The sequence below is a fragment of the Aplidium turbinatum genome, chromosome 18, assembly GCF_918807975.1.
Source record: "Aplidium turbinatum chromosome 18, kaAplTurb1.1, whole genome shotgun sequence".
Lineage (NCBI taxonomy): Eukaryota > Metazoa > Chordata > Ascidiacea > Aplousobranchia > Polyclinidae > Aplidium > Aplidium turbinatum.
Genome location: NC_137489.1, coordinates 14,252,850 through 14,259,462, shown reverse-complemented (window position 1 = coordinate 14,259,462; position 6,613 = coordinate 14,252,850). Strand labels below are relative to the sequence as shown.

Here is a 6,613-nt window from a genome sequence, read left to right as displayed (position 1 = left end):
CCTGTATGAAAAATAACAAAAAATAAATGAAGCTGATACACAAAACCACGCGATTCTCTTTAGCAAAACCCCATACCACATTTCGTCATCAGCCAAGGTAAACAGTTTTTGAACAACAAATAAGAACAATATGGAAAACAATAGTGGAAATTAATTAATTACTGTATTTGCATTTTCTCCGTCTACCTGCAGTGTTGGGTGAATCGTATTATTTTGATTGCTTAAAAACCACAAATCAACATTTAAAATTTGCTTTTGCTTTCTGGTGTATGTGATGATTTCACTACATATTTCTATTGATCCTACTGTGGTGTAGCGCGTGTCGTCACGCACCACATCTCTCTTGCCGACAACGCAGTGTGGGTTTGCCGATTGCCTGGCTTGGCTTCTCTTGGTTTCTTTCGTGTTGGTTCATTCTCTAGATTTCAGTTAACAGTGTAGCAGTGCAATCGGCAGTTAATCAATCCAGTAATATTACTCAATGCAAATCCTACTTATGCTCGTGGTGTACGATATCAAAGTGGAAGAGAGGCGACTGTTTCGACTTCGGATTTGGCACCCTCTCCTCAAACTGAGGTTGATGCAGAAGAACGCCTTTCTACAACGACGGATCTTACCTTAAATGTGCCGGATGAACCTGAAATCCATAACATACTAACAAACGATTATAACACGCCGTCAACAGACGCTCCTTCGAATTTAACTACTGACGTTCGCGAAGACAGTAGGCCTACTTGTAATATTACAAACCCGATCACATCAACTAATGAAGGGTTTACTGACAACAGTACACCTATCTTGAGACGTTCTACTAGAATTCGAAAGTCACCAGAAAGATATGGCTTCTGAGTCAACATCTTGTCTGGTCTTTTTCGAAATTTATTTGGCGGGGGAGAATGTGGTGTAGCGCGTGTCGTCACGCACCACATCTCTCTTGCCGACAGCGCAGTGTGGGTTTGCCGATTGCCTGGCTTGGCTTCTCTTGGTTTCTTTCGTGTTGGTTCACTCTCTAGTTTTCAGTTAACAGTGTAGCAGTGCAATCGGCAGTTTAAGTAGACTCTTGTTTTAGTTTGTCATTCAATACTTTCTGTTAACATTCTTTAAAGCTAGTTTCAATTGCAGGATATTCACGTTTTAAGTTTATTAAAGCCTACTTTACTGAAATGAGTTTGTTGGTTTCAATGTAGGTCATGTCACCTACTTTCCGTAACATAGCTTTTTTCATTTTGATAATGAAATTTCCAGTTCATCATTCTTCACTTAAGGTTTCATGCCTTATAATTCCACTGCAGCTGAATGGAATACCATTGCAACTGCGAAGTTCCTAGCGTATGAAATATTCATGTTAATACCACCTCGTTTTAAGGCATTTGAGTTCGGTGATGTCACTGATGCGTCATAAATGAAAATTAAAAACCGCTGATGGACTTTAAAATGATGGCTTGGGAAGTATGAAAACACTCTCTTAAGAATTTCATGAGATAATGATCAATCTCTGACGAACAATCTCAGAACAAGAACTGCTGAAACTGCTCGAGAACAAGAATATATATACCATGTGTATTAGACTCGTCTTGTATTATTTGCTGCGGCCATATTACTGAAAGTTTCAGTGCATCGGGGTATGTGTGACGTAGCCAGCAAAGGTTGCCGTTTCAGATGCTAGACGTAGAAACGATGTAAAAAGTGGCCACTTTTGCTGGCCTTGTTGCTGTTTATAAAATCGTAGAGAAACAAAAATCAGCACTTCCAGAGAAACAACAACTTCAACCAGTTGCTACGTTGTATCGCGAAAAGTAGATGTGTGCAAAACGGCAGCTCTGAAAACAAGATTCAAGTGTGAATCATGCAACCTATTTTCTTCGTGAAATGGCTATACACTACAAACATGTCACCAACCATAAAACCAAACATTTACAACAGGAAACCGATATGGTATTGGTAACTAACAACAACAGCGCGAGATTGAAAATACACTTTAACTTTTGTGATTTGAAAGTACAAATACCTACAGGACGTCATAGATCAATAAGAGAAAACACTGGTCACAACCAAGGATGCCAGCGACAAATTTCCAATAAACTTAGATTGTGTGCTAAAAAAAACCCAGATGAGGCAAAAAAAACCCAGGTCCAGAAAATATGTAGTAAAGCGGTTAAAAAAACCTGCGTGCGCTTTCAGCACCATTTTTAAATCATTACACAGAAGCCTCAGAAAGCTACAAATAGTAACACGTAGCCTATATATACCGTAATTATACAATATATATACATGCTTATGTTGGTATGGTAGTTAATATATATGTAATATAACTATATACAAAAACAAGAGCTTGGTAGGCCTATATGGGCTCACAGCAAAGATTTTGGTTCAAAATTACCTTTATGGTAAAGCGTCTAGCTAGCAAGGTTCAGTGCGTGTTTAACCAAAATTTCTAAAACTGACTAGACAAAACCAATAAGGTTAGTTTTGACTTTTGAACTAAACTTTTTGCTGTGTGAGTTGTAGACTGCGGCTGAGGAGAATCATCATGCCTGCTTACTGCTTGGTGTACAACTATGATAACTTGGTTCTTAGCAATAAACCCTGCTTAGCCTTTTTCATTTGAACATAATGTTGAAAAGAATAACTCAAATTCACAATAAGTAAATGTTCAGTAACACAAATAGTTGTACTACTCCAATTTTTAGTCATCCACATTTTCATAAAGTTGGATCATTTCTTTAGCATCCTGTACCTCACTGACTGCAGTAGCTGATGCAAAAAAACATTACCAGTAGGCTACCTTATCATTTTTGTGTTGCAGTGTGGACCATTTATCGAAGATCCCAGTGCCTTAATACCGTGCAAGCTCTGTACAAAGTTAAAAACCAAAAAAACCTAGATTTACCTAAATTTGAAATAAAAAAACTTAAAACCCAGATGTGGTCAAAAAAACCCAGATCTAGGTGGAAAAACCAAGGTCTGGCATCCTTGGTCACAACTGTCGGAGGATGTTGCCTGAATTGCTGCCTCACCTCATAAGCAAGAAAGTACACAGTCACTTCAAAGTTTTCACTCCACAGTTTTGTTTCAAATTAAATTAAAAAATACTTGCATGCTTTAAATTTTCTATTTGTTTTATCATTTTGTCCACTTAAAAATGAAACGTTAAACACACAATATTAGATATGTTTTGTAATCTGTATGTTCAATGAAACAAGAAAATCAAATTGATTTCATTTTTGACATGATAGACAGCTCATTCGACAGCCACCCACGCTTCACTTTCTGCATTACAGATTTTTAGAGCACTTCAGCAGCAACGGTTGGTTTAGAAAAGAGCTGGTATGTGCAACCTGACCACCTCTGCCAGTCAAATTCCCGACCAATGCGTTCCCGTTGCGACACTGACTCTGCAGAACTGGGAGTGTGTAAACTTTCCCGACGCCGCAACCGCTGAGCTGTGGGGGTCGAAGACAAGTCGCTTCCTAGAACAAAATAAGGTCATCTAACGAGGAGGGCTCCTTCAAAACCGCGGAATGGCCCGTTTCGGTGAGTCCGATTCGGTGAGTCCGATTCGGTTAGTCCGATTCGGTGAGTCCGATCCCTTAACGGGGGATTTTTTCAATTTTTTTTTTTAATTATCGGGTACCATAGCCTAATTATCATTGCCGTTTTAGGGTTAGGGGTTAAGAGTTTGGGTTAGGGGTTAGAAGTTAGAAACTCACCGAATCAGACTCACCGAATCGGACTCACCGAATCGGACTCACCGAATAGTAGCAGACCCTCAAAACCGGCAGGTGGTCGCGCTTCAAAAAAGCTTTTAGCGCTAGTTTTAAGAAGGAGCACAAATCGGTAAGCAAAACAGTTTTTAGAACTTGCATGTTTTCAAACTTGGGGTTACTTATGGCCAATGTGCAACGCAATATATAATCCAGGCCACCCCTGCTGCTCTACACAGGACAAAACAAACACCATAACTGTTTTTTGTCTTGCGATGGCAATTCAATAACGAATCTACGCCTACTACAAAAATATAATATCAATTCCGTCACACGTGGAGTGTGCAAAAGCCCATTTTATTAATAAAACTACACCTAAAAATAACTACGTTACCTAATGTTCTTTTAGCCAACGCACAATTGATACCAAGTCAACAAAAATGAATATTTGTTATCGTTGTTTTTTCTACTTTTCCTTAAATCATATGAACATTGAATTAACTTATTGACTAGGAGTTACTGTTTTTTTTTCTGAAAAATACCTCAACATAAAAAGTGAGTGTGGTAGATCACCATCATAGAACAGAAGAACCTCCTTTACGTTAGCACACAAAATAAATTTCCTTAAATTTTGCCTCTTTACAGCAAAAACTAAAGCTTACTTACAACATTAAAATAACACGGATAGCGTTCAAGTTTCAACCTCATATCGAAAAGTAAAATTGATTATGATTAACAACATTCTCACAATCAATAAATTTGGCAACAACTAAATCGCTTCGGCGCTGCAGTCAAGCAAAACAAATTATGAGATCTCACGTCACCCTCCCATTGGAGAAAAGTTGTAAATTTATGACAAAAACAAAGGTATTTATGAAACACACTGGTAATCGTACACTTTTTACAGAACATTATGTGATTGTTGTTTTAATTTCATTTATAGATGCGGCTCACAATGCTATTTTCAGTTGAAAGCCTTAACTCGTTCTTGTTGTTTAACCGCAACACACCTCTCACATTTAGATAGTAGAGCTTTTCATTATACATATTTGCAGTGAAATATTAACTTTACAATACAACTAATCCTAAAGTGCCACTGGCAAAAGTCGACTGACAGCCTATTTCAGTTGATCTTCAACAGACATTTTACTAACTTTTAAAAATTAAAAACGCAAGATATTAAAAGGCTTGCAACACTACTTTCTGCTTAACTAAAAAAGTTTTCAATTCACTTAAATAAATAAAAACACAATACAAGCAATATTTAAACGAAACTTAATCACACTTGCGCACAAAAAGCGCTTTAACACGTTTTTCAGATAGAAAAATTAAAAAGTCTAAAGGCAATTAGAAGTACTTAAAAACTGAACCAATATTAAGTTAGATTTCGTACATGAGCGACTTTTTCAATTATGCCACGTGTTTTCATTTCTTCCCTTTAGGCCAACATCATTATACGTTTCTTATATCAGAAGTGGTTCGGACACTACTCAAGAACATCATACGACATTTAAACGCCACCTTAATGAAAATAAACGAATCTTTAACACTAGTAAGTTGCCCCAAATATGCGTTGCACACACACTGAATCAATGATATCATTTCTGATCCTTTGTAGCGTATTGCTCAGGAATGTCAAGTAGTTTACTTTGCAACCTAATATCAGTCATTTTTACATCGATTCAACGATAACAGACGTTATATCAATGTAAAAATGACGTATTTTGCTGTCTGGGGAAGTTCTCTTTTGATGGCATGTAATTAATGTCACAAAAATGCTGAATTTGAGTACAACATGGCAACAAGAGGTATGAAGCAATGTGCTGGCCTGGTGGACCATTGGACTCAAGGTTTTAGTTAAACACTCCCTTTTCTGAGAACAAAACCAATTAAAATCAAACTGTAATCGTACAAACCTTCATGGCGTAAAAACTCTAATCAAGAACTACAAATAGAACATCCACACAAATGACGCTCAAAAGTGCTTAGAATTAATTGGTTACAAAAATCATTCAGTTCGCTGGAAAATTTTAGCTTGAAACAGCAAGATTGAAAGAGGGAATTCTTCCTGATATTATCAGCACAGCGATTGACCACTCACTATAACGGTAAACATTGGCTTGTATTAGTGATAACCGAGACCTCTTTGCCTGAGTTGGTGTACAGATTAGGCCGGCCTAGTGGCTGGAACACTGGACTGGAATCGAAACGTTAGGCCTAATCTTGCACGGCAAAGAGGATTGTCGTATTGGCGTTTTTAAAGCCAAATTTTAGATTCTTGACGTTTTTTTAATACATTTTCAGATGAAAATATGGCATGGTCGCAACATCTTAGGCTATGGTAGTAATCATGCTTTTGACAAAATCAGCCCAAAATGCAGTGTATACTATGAAAACATCATTAGGATTCGGGAAAAGTTGCCTTTTCAAACCTGATGTTTTGTAAATAGGCTACTGCGGCTTACTGCGCATTGATAAAACAGAGTTTTTTAAACTTTTTACAATGCTGTAAAAATTTTGAAAAAACGCCAAAAATATATCAAAATGTCAAAATAGCCGGCCAAACGCATAAAAAACAATCAAATTTCTGAAATTTGGCGTTAAAACAGCCAATATGGCAACCCTGTTTTGTACGAGGCCTAGCGTTTGGATTCCAGTCCAAATGCCGTTATAGCGACGTCCACGATCAGTGTCAATCGCTATAAATTCTTAATGACTCACTCGGCTGCTAAACATTACGAGTGATGTTTGTCGAGTCAGTAGTCACATACCGGCTGCACCTAACGAGCTTTCAATTTGTGAAGTCAACAAGAAATCTCCACTCACAGCATGCAGCATCTACGTTTAACGCAAGTCATAAAACGGAATTCCGTCGTTGTAAAAAGTAGTTGAATGCCTGTTTTAGCAAA

The 6,613-nt window shown here is 37.5% G+C and overlaps 1 long non-coding RNA gene across 1 annotated transcript; it reads right to left on the bottom strand.

Moving 5' to 3' along the window:
* Window position 1: 1 nt before the first annotated feature.
* LOC145787791 (uncharacterized) lies at window positions 2-2,051 on the bottom strand. The gene is made up of 2 exons (XR_014291443.1): window positions 1,198-2,051; window positions 2-302 (listed from the first exon to the last, which is right to left on the bottom strand). It is a non-coding gene; the product is annotated as an uncharacterized LOC145787791 (long non-coding RNA).
* Window positions 2,052-6,613: the final 4,562 nt, after the last annotated feature.